A 12,326-nucleotide genomic window follows, 5' to 3' on the forward strand; every position below is an offset into this window, starting at 1 on the left:
ATTTGGAGCTATAAACATGACCATGAAATATTTTCCTAACACAGACACACACACACACACACACACACACACACACACACACACACACAGCAATTATATGTAGGAATTATGAAGAACCATGGGGGTCATTGTCTTCCAAACTGTACCAGAAATGTAACCAATGAAACTACAAAGATACCAAGAAAATGTAACCTCATTGGTAATAATACATATCATCAGAAACAGAATATACAAATACAATGCAAGGTTAAGGGCACTGTCTTGAATCATTCAACTAAGTGAATATAGGTTCAGCATGAATCAAAATGGTTGATCTACTATAGTTACTTTACTAAATGAGTAATTTGCTCAATTGCCTTCTTAACAATTGTTTATACCCATAGATTTGTGCTGTTCACAACTTTGTCAAAGAACTGTTATCACAATGTGTAATGATAACTGAAAGACTCATAACTTTCCAATGTTTCAGGTATAAGTAACTATAACTATGAGTATCCAACTATAGATGGTCATATTTATCAACTTTCTCCACTCATGGGTAAAAGAAAATCACAGAAGAAAGAGCAAAAAAGAATTGAGAGAATTCACAGATGCGGTAGAGAGATGTGAAGTGCTGACTTCTAGATATAAAACAGTTGTCAAAGACATCACCTTATATAAGTAATATATACTTGCTCCAGCTCCTGTCCGACAAATTTTTACTCTGTATGGTGCAGAGGCTTTGAGGCCATACTGACACTCCTGGAATTATTGGCTGGTATAACTGATGAAGGAAGGAGTATTACTATGATACCTGATATGGCCATAAAATAGTGCTCATTCCCCAGTGGACAGCCTCATGTGTACATGGCTATTACAAATAAGATTCAAGAATTATTAATAAAAATAATTTAATAAAAGAGGCCATGAGTTGAGATTGAAATGGGATGGGAGGCATTAAGAATAATTGTAAGAAAGTAATGGTAGGTAAATATAAGGAATAAATAAACACATTATTTGAAAATCAGTTAAGTACAGGCCAGGACCCCACCGTGGTCCCAGGTCACATCACAGGTTACTTACATCAGGCTTTTTCTTACTATGTCTCAAGGCTCAGTCCTGCCTTCTTCATTGTGCCCACACACTTTTGTTTCTCTTTCTCTTCCGTTTCTCCAGCAGTTACTTGCTCCTCGTAGTGGTTCCTAGAGTCACTGAGAGTTTAGAGTCATCTAAGTAGTGGTCTCGAGAGGGCTATGCTCCAAATGTGGATTATGGCACCAGGCAGAGGTCTGTCCATCTACGCATGCTCAGTGCATGTTTGGTGGTAATGTCTCGTCAGCTTCCGGTCTGAGACCCTTGGTGATGGTCTGGTGGGCATCTTGGGCTTACTCCTTCTCTCGCCCTACAGAGTTGACCTTTGCAAAAGTCGCCTCTGTCTGGTTCATTTCTACCCTAGATGCAGTCCTAGATAGGACTCTTATAGTCTCTGGTTTTTCTCTGTCCTGGAGCCTGTCCTGTGCTGCCTGGTGCCCGAATAGTGGCCGCCGCCTCAGGCTAGCTCCCTGTCTAGGGGCCCCAGGGTGTAAGAACATAGGTAATCTCAGGCTTGCTTTTTTTCAAAGGGAATGTTAGGCTACTAATTCAGATGTTCGCAGGTCAGAACAATGAGCACAGACATAGCCTCTCTCCTCGCTCTGCCACCTACTGATGCACATGTGACACAACAGCCACACCTGCACACTTCTAGGGCAGGTGAATGATTTCTGGGCTGTTGTTGTTTTATAGCTGTAAGTACTGTGTCTTTGTTGTGTATAGTTTGAATTTGATACTAGGATGGCATTAAGTAACTTGTCTCATGTCGTCAGTGTGTATTGGTAAAAGATATGCTGTAATTTGGTTTATTAATTTTATATTTCCTGTGGTTTAATATAGTTTTATTGTAGTTCATCTTTCTACTGCACAGATTACAAAGATTAAAATATTTATATTCCAGAATCCTTGGAAACTATGGCCATAGTGTTTTGGCCATTTGTAGTTGGCAGCCTTGAAGAAACATTTTCCTATCTTGGAGAGTCTAAAATTCTAAATGAGATCTTAACATTGAGTTATATGAGAGATAGAAGGACTGAGAGAGTTTAGGATCCTCACAAGGTGACCATCAAGGCTGGATTATCTGGACCAAGGGGAACATGCACAAACTGTGCGCCAACCAACGACAATGCATGCAGTAAACCTAGAGACCCCTATTCAGATTTAACCAAAAGACAGCTTATTCTTCTTTGTTGTAGGGAGAGCTGGGACTGCCTTTGACATGAACTCTTGTGCTCTCAATTTGGTCACTTCTCATTGGTAGGGAGGCCTAGAGGCACACAGAGGAAGGGGAAGCAGGCTATCTAGATGAGACCCGATAGGTTGTGGTCATGTGGTGGAGAGGATGTCCCCTTCTGTCAGAGGCCTAGGGGAGGGGAATAGGGCAAAACATGGTAGGAGAGTGGGAATGGGAAGACATAAGAGAAGGAATAAAAATCATGATGTAATCTGAATAAATTATAATACATTTTTAAAAGAACCAAAACAGAAATGGAATTAGAGAGCAAGAGTACCAATCATAGAACATGTGCTTTCACATCTCTCTTCATTTTTTCCTTCATTGCTGAGTGATTTTTTTCATTCTATATTTTTACTTGACTCATAAAATTGTAATTTTCTTCCATGATAAGGCATAGATATGTTATAATTTTTCATATTCTATCCATATCAGTTTAGAGACTATGTTCTTTGCCCCATTATTATATCATGTTTACTAAAGTGTTTTTATGATTTACAACTTCTCCAGATGAATATTTATAAAGTAACAAAGTGAGTCTAGGAAAGCCAAGGCTACACAGATAAACCATGTCTCAAAAAACAAAAAGAAAATTAAAAAGTGATAAATGACTTACATCACTTTGGAATAGTTTTAGGTTTGCCATACTATTAAATTTTATACATAAATGTTCTTATTTTATCTACACCCCTACTAGGATCCATACATAAGTAAAAAGTTTAACTCAAGAAAGAATTCATAAATTAGGAAGTCAAGATACTTGCCAAAAAGCTTGTATCAGACACTCCAATAGAGCAAGAATTAGAAGAAGTCAGCTCATAAAGCTCTGTCAACTGCTTTTCCCCTCATGCATTCCACAGGGCAATTGAAAATCCATGAGATTTGTATTATGTTGGTCATAGTGCTCACGTCTTCTACATTTTAATGAAATATTTTTTTTCTTGGTTATATGTGCACTATCAAAATAAACTCATCATAATCTCTGTTAAGTTATATCTCACTTTCAAAACAGAAATTTCTACTTTATCTTAATGAACTGCAATATGAAAGTGTACGTCAAATAAACCCTTTTCTCCCCCACCCCCCCACCAAAATAAGAGCAATAGGTATCTTAATTTCCAAATGGGAGAGTGGCAAAGCCATTGTGAAGCTATGGTCTTTTGGACAAGAGTAAAAAAAACAACACATAAATACTCTTATGTCATAGATATTTAAAGTATTTATATTTCCTTGATAAAGATATTAATTCAGTAAAAATGTGCAATTGGAATAGATCAAAAAGAGAAACAGTTAAAAATTTTAGAACAGTACATTGAAGTTAATGAAGTTAATAGAGTAGGATGCAATAGTAAAGGCAGGTGCTATTTAATCTGTCAGCTAAGAACAGCTAATCTCTCTAATATAGCCTCACACCACTCACGAAGTTACCAAGATGCTATTATTCAGGCATAACTGTGATGGAATAAAATGTCCTAGAGATTACTTTCATGGACAAATGTTTATGATTTTAATTTTCTAGTACACAAAAATAAGTATGTTTTTTACAAGCACTGACCTACAAATATTGAAAGAAATTAAGACGCATCATAAATATAGAATTAAATAATATTTTTTGAATATCTAATATTCTATGACAGCAGTTATCTAGGAAAAATCAGAAATGTTAGGTTTTAATTTTGTTGCATTAACTCAGTGATAATTGATCAAAGCAGTTTAAATGTTTTGTAACTATATATCCAGGTGTGTTTGGAGACTTTCACATGTTTGATTTTGCTTTAACTGCATTTTTCTTCACATGAGCAAACATCTGAGACACGAGAGGTTAAATGAATAATTAGAAGCAAGGTGAGATTGGATAAGCATAATATAAGTATAGAAAAGTGTTGCAAGACATTCTGTTAATGCATATTTATTATGACCTTTGACTGCTTGTATTACCACATATTTATTGTGTGCTCAGTTAGTTATATTACCTAAAAGAACCTTTCAAATTTAGTTCAACACCTAAACTTATATTAATTAGATCTTAACTCAGATTAGTAACCAAAATAGCTTGTAACTTTAGGCCCTGGATTAATCTGTATTTCTGTAGAATTTTATTTTCTATATTATTGTCTTTTCCACCATTTTTGCAATATTTTAAATTTAGTTCACTTAAGAATGCATCCATTAGTCAACATTTTTAATATGGAAAATAGAAATATTAATGAAGTAATTCTTTTTTAATTTGAGTATTATTTAATAACTTAAAATGAATAACATTTCTTCTAATTTGATACAGTAATTAGAATCTGTAAATCCTTCTAAATGTAATATAATTTTTGTCGCCCTCCATAATGATTGCCCTTTTAAGCTATCATGTTAATCTTTTTGCTTTCTGGCAATATGTTCCTGATATCATTTTTGTATTAAAAATATTATTGCATTTAGTCATATGGAATATCTACATACTAAAGATAATTATGATATGTGTGTGAGCTCTGAACATATTTATATCTTTGTGTTATTGAAAGTTAAAACCTGTCTGGTATATATAGGCATCAGTTACCACTGATCCCAATTCTTTAATTGTTAAATAGATGTTTCTAATGTATTGCCCAAAATAGTTATCATTTCCATTTCCTTAAACCATGCATTTTAACATTTGTTTACTATTAATAATCAAAAATAATTTTAACATTTTTGTAGAAGCCCTGGTAATTTCCCATAAATTAAATGTTAACAAATAAAAGTGTGAAACATGATGTTATTACTTTGTTTACCAAGAACACCAAATAAGTTTTCAAATAAGGCAGATATATTCTTTCTCAACAATATTTATGCATTTTTACTTAAATTTCATACCTCTATTCTTCTGTGTGCTTCACCATAAGTGTACTGTCAAAATTATGTTGCAACATCTAATGTACCACTCATACTGTCTCCCTTTCCAAGATGCCTCTCATAGTCTCATTTAAATCTCACCAAATCATATAGTTCCCACTAGTTCTTTTTTTAATCAGTTTCCAAATATGAATGTTTCTTTCAGATCAATCAACACTGCAGAATGATAGAATTACTTTCTTTTCTTAAAATCACAAATAATTGTTTCTATCATTAATATCCAATGAATATCAGTGGGCATATAATTTTATTTAAATTGGAAATGACTTTTTATTTTCAAATTTTAGTTTTATTATGGATGGGCACTTCAATGGGTTTGTGTGTGTGTGTGTGTGTGTGTGTGTGTGTGTGTGTGTGTGTGTGTGTGTGTTATTTTGTCTTAGGCTAACAACATTTGTGTATTTAAGGCATTTCTACTTTCATAGTATTAGGTTCGTACTGATAAAATAGTAGGGTTTTGTTTGTGTTATAAATTTATCTATGACATAGGAATTTCAAAAGAGATGAGGAATGGAATTTCTTTTAAAAGAAAGAAAGATATTCTCCACCGTTGAGTGGAGAGTGAGATCTGACTCTCACAGGAACTCTGGTGCCCCTTTTCTGACCACGTCCCCTGGATGGGGAGGCCTGGCGGCACTCAGAGGAAGGATAGCAAGTTACCAAGAAGAGACTTGATATTCTAAGAGCATATATAGGGGAGGAGATCTCCCTCAGTCACAGACATAGGGGAGGGGAGAAGGGGGGAAGTGGGAGGGAGGGAATAATGGGAGGAAACAGGGGAAGGGCTAACAATCGAGATGCAATATGAATAAATTAATAAAATTTTAAAAAGAAAGAAAGAAAGAAAGAAATGGGTAAGAGGTTATCTCATGTTTTATTTGGTGTGCTTTGAGGAAAACATAGTAAATGTAAATATCAGCCAAACAAAAAAGATCATTTATTTCTGTTTTAAGAATAAGCTAAACTTTTGGGGGTTTAGAATATTAGTTTTTGTATCTCAATCTAAGTAGAGATACCTATCGTAATATTCTTTCTTTCTTTTACCACAGTTTTTCCATTGTTCTTAGTGTCCAAGGTTTTTGAAAAATAACAACTGCTCCCAAATTAATGAATAATTCGTATGTCTTCAATTCCAAATACTGAGAACATTGCACTGCCTTATCAAGATTTTACGGTGCTCTGAATAAAACATAGTTGACAGTTAGTACTCCAGTGTTAGTCCCCTTAAAAACTGTAAGTTACTTATAACATAGTTAAAATCATTTTTTTCTGTAAAATTTAAGTAAAATTAAGTAATATTTCAGACTGTTTTATAAACAGATAAAGAGGTTATCTCTTACTTTGAGAAAACTGATCTGATTATGAGTCAGTTCATGCTACAGAATCAGATGCTGTCAAATCCACCTTTTCAATGTAAACTCCCTGGTAAGCTGGAAAATACAAATAGAAATGTTTTGTATAATATTTTCCAATATTTGCATTTTTAAATAGCTGTGAATTTATACTGCAGCACAATAGAAGGATGTAAATAATTATCAAGGATAGTATTTACTGATTAAATAACCAAATAAGTGCAGCTTATTAGTGTATGCTAGTGCAAGGTATTGCCCTTCCTTTTGTTGATGTGCAATTATTGAAATTATTAATAGTCATGAATGAATTTCAAAATAATTCTGAATCTTATATGTAAGAAATACTTCTGAACATGGGAGGTCTTTCCATCTTCTGGTATCTTCTAATTTTTTCTTTAAAGCTATGTATTTTATTTTCATATAAGTCTTTCACTTGTTTGGTTAAAGTTACACCAAGATACTTTATACTCTTTTTGTCCATTGTGAAGGGTGCAGTTTCCCTAATTTCTTTCTCAACCCATTTATCATTTTTATAGAGCAGGGTACTGAGTTTTTTGAGCTGCCTTTGTATCCAGCCACTTTGCTGGAGGTGTTTATCAGCTGCAGAAGTTCTTTGGTGGAATTTTTAGGGTCACTTATGTATACTGTCATGTCATCTGCAAATAGTAATACTTTGACTTCCTCCTTTCTATTTGTATCCCCTTGGTCTCCTTTACTTGTCTTATTGCTCTAGCTAGAACTTCAAGTACTATATTGAAGATTAGAGGGAGTACAGTCTTGTCCCTGATTTCAGTGGAATTGAGTTAAGTTTCTTTACATTTAGTGTGATGTTGGCTATATACTTGCTGTATATTTCCTTTATTATGTTGATGTATGTGCTTTGCATCCCTGTTCCCTCCAAGACTTTAACATGAATGGATTTTGGATTTTTTCAGAAGCTTTTTTGGCATCTAAAGAGATGATCATATGGTTTTTTTTTTTCTTTCAGTTTACTTATATGATGGATTACTTTGATGGATTTCTGTATATTGAACCAACCCTCCATGCTCAGTATGATCCTTAATTGGATATGGTCAATAATATTGTTTATGTATTTTTTATTTGGTTTGCAAATATTTGAGTATTCTTGTGTTAATTCTCATAAGACATATTGTTCTGAAATTCTCTTTATTTGTAGAGTCTTTCTGTGGTTTAGGTATCAAGATGAGTGTGGTCTCATGGAATGAATTTGGTAATGTTCCCTCTGTTTCAATTTTGTGGAAAGGTTTAAAGAGTATTGGTATTAGCTCATCTTTGAAGGCCGTGTAGAATTCTGAGCTGAATCTATCCAGCCCGGGGCTCTTTTTGGTTGGGAGACTTTTGAACTTCATCAGTTTCCTTAGGAGATATGGGATTATATAATTTGTTTACCTTATCTTGGTTCTATTTTTGGTAGTTGGTATCTATAAAGAAAAGTACCCATTTCATTTAGGGTTTCAAATTTTATGACATACAGGCTTTTGAAGTATGACTTAATGATTCCTTGGATTTCTTCATTGTCTGTTGTTATTTCTCCTTTTTAATTTCTGATTTTGTTGATTTGATTACTTTCCATTTGTCTTTTAGTTAGTTTGGCTAAGGGCTTGTCTATCTTGTTGATTTTCTCAAAAAACAGCTCTTATTTTTCTTGATTCTTTGAATTGCTCTTTGTTTCTAATATGTTGATTAAAGCGTTGAGTTTAATTATTTCCAGCCATCTACTCCTCTTAGGTTTGTCTGCTTATTTTTGTTCTAGAGCTTAAGTTGTTAATATGAGATCTTTCTGATTTCTTAATAAAGGCACTTAGTGCTATGAATTTTCCCCTTTTCACTGCTTTCATTGTGTCCCATAAGTTTGGGTATGTTGTACTTTCAGCTTCATTGAATTCTAGACAGTTTTTTCTTTCTTTTTTATTTCATTTCTTACTCAGATACCATTGAGTAGGGAATTGTTCAGTTTCCATATGTTTTTAGGCATTATGCTGTTGTTGTTGTTGTTGTTGTTGTTGTTGTTATTGAGATCCAGTTTTAGTCCATGGTGGTCTGATAGGATGCAAAGAATTATTTCCATTTTTTTGTATCTGTTCATGTTTGTTTTGTGATCAATTATACAGTCAATTTTGGGTGTTCCATGAGATGCTGAGAAAAAAGTGAAATCTTTCATGTTTGGGTGAGAAGTTCTGTGTATGTCAGCTAGGTCCATTTGGTTCATGATGTCTATTACTTTCATTGTTTCTCCATTTAGCTTCTGCTGTGGTGATCTATCTATTGGTGAAAGTAGGGTGTTGGAAGTCTCACACTATTGAAGTGTTGGGTTCAATATGCGATTTAAGCTTTAGTACTGTTTTATTTATGAATGTGAGTGCTCCTGTTTGGGGGGCATAGATGTTCAGAACTGAGATATAATCTAGATGTATTTTTTTCTTTTATGAGAATGAAGTGTGCTCCCTCACCTCTTATGATTAGTTTTGGTTGAAAGTCTATTATATTAGATACAAGAATGGCTACTCCAGCTTGTTTCTTTGGTCCATTTGCTTGGAGAAATTTTATAAGTAGCTCATGATACAAGTTTAGATACAAAATTATCAATTTAATATTATTCTACTGTTTGTGATTTTGAAGTTATTTAATATTTATCTCATTCTAACAATGCACCTTTGTCCATATTTGTAAATCTTTACCTAACATTGCTATATCTTAATAAATATTAATGACTTATGGAGTTAAAAATGCTTCATCTTTAACTGTAGCACATTAGTTACATTTGTTGATATACAAATATACAAGGAATTTTTTCTCAATTTATAAATGTAAAAAACACTTATCTACAAATTGACTTTCTTATATATTATTTAATATTCTGAATAAGGCAATATGTATGTAGTATATTTTCAAGTTTTATAATTTACTATATACACAGTGTCTACCTTTCAAATTTTAAGAATTATAAAAATAGAAAACACAATTAATGAGTTTTTATGAAACAAAAAATCTTAACGTATAAGCAGAATAACACAGTGAGAGTCAACTAGCTTTCTATTGATAGATCTTTTTCCATTTACCCTTGGGGTCTTCCTGCCCATGGGATTGTATCAAAGATTCTCTAACAGCAGGAAATAATCAACAGTCATGTGTCAGCGAAAGCTCAAGTTTGGTAGGGAAGAAAATGTGCTAATGGATGAACATGAGCTCTAAAATTACAACTAAAATCCCTCTCTTTAGTGTCTAGTTATACAAACATTAATTGTAACACAGGGTAATATTTTTAGATAATCATAAAAAAAACACCCAACAGAATATTAAAAACCAAGTTAATATTTAAAATAGCTAAATTGTGTAAGGTTAAAACAAAGAAAAATAACATGTGAGAGAAACAATAACATAAGAGTAGATGCAGCATGAAGTATTTGTCCAGCATGTTAAAGATATTGAGATATATTTCATACAACACTTCCCCTCCCCTGCCCCACTTCCTCTGTCTCCTTTGCACCCTTTCAGGTTTTCAAGACACAGTCTCTGTATTATGTAGCTCTTATTCTCACTGGTCTGGAACACATGGTGTAGACCAGTTTGAGAAAAATCTCGAACTCACAGATTTCCACTTTCCTTTGTCCCCCTATAGCTTTTATTAAAGGTGTGTACCACTGTGTGCAGCCCTTCATTTTTCTTATGTATAGTCCTCTTAAAAATTTAATTCCTTAAGAAATAATGTTACTTATGGTAGCATGAATAACATTTATACTAAGTAAAATGTGTCAGATATTCAGAGGGTACTGTCTGAGATAATTAATTGGTAGAATTGTATAGAAACAGAATACAAATGGGAAAATTTTGTTAATATTTCTAAATGAAGAGTAACAAATATAATAAACCCCTTGGTTATTAAGGAGCTACCAATGATTTTCCATTCCTGTCTTAAAGCTTCATTCTCATATCTGCATTCAGTGTTTAGCACAATGCCATTCAGGGAGGCTCCAGGAGAGTATCCTATATATCAACTTAATAACAGTCTAGAAATGTTCCTGTAAATTTATTTCTTGCTCACATATTTTAATTAATATTTTTATTTTACTATTTTTTAAAAATGAGATTCTCTGGAAAATCTCATTCTAGTAATAGTTTCAAAGGATAAATATTAACAATGTAAGGAAATAAATAAAGAATGAATGAACAAAAAAGCTTTGTAACTTAATCTTACATTAAAGTTATTGTCAAATAACAATTCATTTTATTCTCTATTTAATAATAATATTTGCACATAAGGTGGAATTGCAAGACAATTCCTGCTCAGTGGTACTTGATTTTGATATTAATAAAGTCTAAAGTGGTGAATGCTGTACTCGGGCCAATAACCACTTATACAGATAATACCAAACCACACAGAAGACCTATGAGGTCCTATCAATTCTATTCCAATGTCTTGGCAATGCTTTCTTCTATGGGCTTTCAGCAATTTGTCTGATTCTGATGATCTTGAATATGTAAGCAGTGTATATTTACTATGTGCACACAGTCAAGAAAGAAAAACAGAAGCTTACATTGTAAACTTGTTCTTCAGGGTCCAAAAATACTTCCTTTGTAGATAAAAGTTTATTTTTTTTGTTTCCAATGACACAGTTGTGCTGAGATATCCTAATGACAAGAATAAATATTTGAAGGAAATACTTCCTTCCTTTTATTTTTGCTATTCTCTGCATAGTGTGTTTGCATTATTAGTAAGTCATTAATCTATTTTCATTGATTTTTCAGAAGGTAAATTACAAATATATTGAATTTTAGCAAAATCTTAAAAACTACTAAATCAGCTTCTGAAAATGTAACCATTATTCTATTCATTTTTATAGTTGAAATTTGATTATTTACCAAAAACATACTGAGTGGCAAAATTAGAATTTCAGCACAGGTCTTTTGACTGCACAGGTGATAGGCTCCATATGAATATCTCTGAGTACAACCTTGTCTGGCAGACATCATTTAATTAGACTAGAAAGCAAAGTGATCTCTCTTGCTGTGCTGAATGATTGCAGAGAGCGACACAAATGCTGGCACAAACATTGTTATGAGAGGAATAGAAGTCAGCATGCTATAAAGCAGCAACTAGGTAGGAAATGACCTCCTAATAAAAAAGGTTTAAGTTAGGATATATCTGATTATGGAAAATCAGGGTCTTTGGTATGATCTTTTTCATATCTAACTTTCATATCTCTGTTTTGGCGTGACACATTTGCTTGAAATTTTCTGCTTCCATACTAGGAATTATGAATTTTTATTATTACAGCTCAGTTCCAGAACAGTGAAATAATCAATATCATTGAAGGTGATAAGTATAATGAATTGGAAGAAATGGTTTTATAATGTTTTACAGTGATATTCAAGTAAAGTTTCAAGCTCTTCAAGACCAAAATTGTGGAAGGGTTGAGAAACATCATTTATATAATAAAAGTATGAATGTGCCCCAGAAGTGATTACTTAGAAATAAAATAATAACACTGACAATAAAGAAATACAAAATAATGAGGCAATCATGTGTCACATCAAAATCTGAGTATGAAACAGAATAAAATGATGGTGTGCTTGCTCCTTTTACACTCAGTAACATTTACACTGGATAACTAATGAAGAGATATTTTTTCTTTCTATCTCTATAGTAAATAGTACAATGCCACTGCAGTAATCAGAAGTCACAGAATTTATTTATAAATATCTTAATCAATATCATTGATCTGCATATTTGTTCACTGCAATGACTTTTACTTGGACAAGAAGTT

General features: G+C 33.0%; 1 non-coding gene across 1 annotated transcript; it reads right to left on the reverse strand.

The window, feature by feature from the left end:
* Nucleotides 1-1,603: 1,603 nt before the first annotated feature.
* Nucleotides 1,604-1,732, reverse strand: LOC127202455 (small nucleolar RNA SNORA17). Its single transcript, XR_007832331.1, has one exon. It is a non-coding gene; the product is annotated as a small nucleolar RNA SNORA17 (small nucleolar RNA).
* Nucleotides 1,733-12,326: the final 10,594 nt, after the last annotated feature.

The sequence above is a fragment of the Acomys russatus genome, chromosome 18, assembly GCF_903995435.1.
Source record: "Acomys russatus chromosome 18, mAcoRus1.1, whole genome shotgun sequence".
NCBI lineage: Eukaryota > Metazoa > Chordata > Mammalia > Rodentia > Muridae > Acomys > Acomys russatus.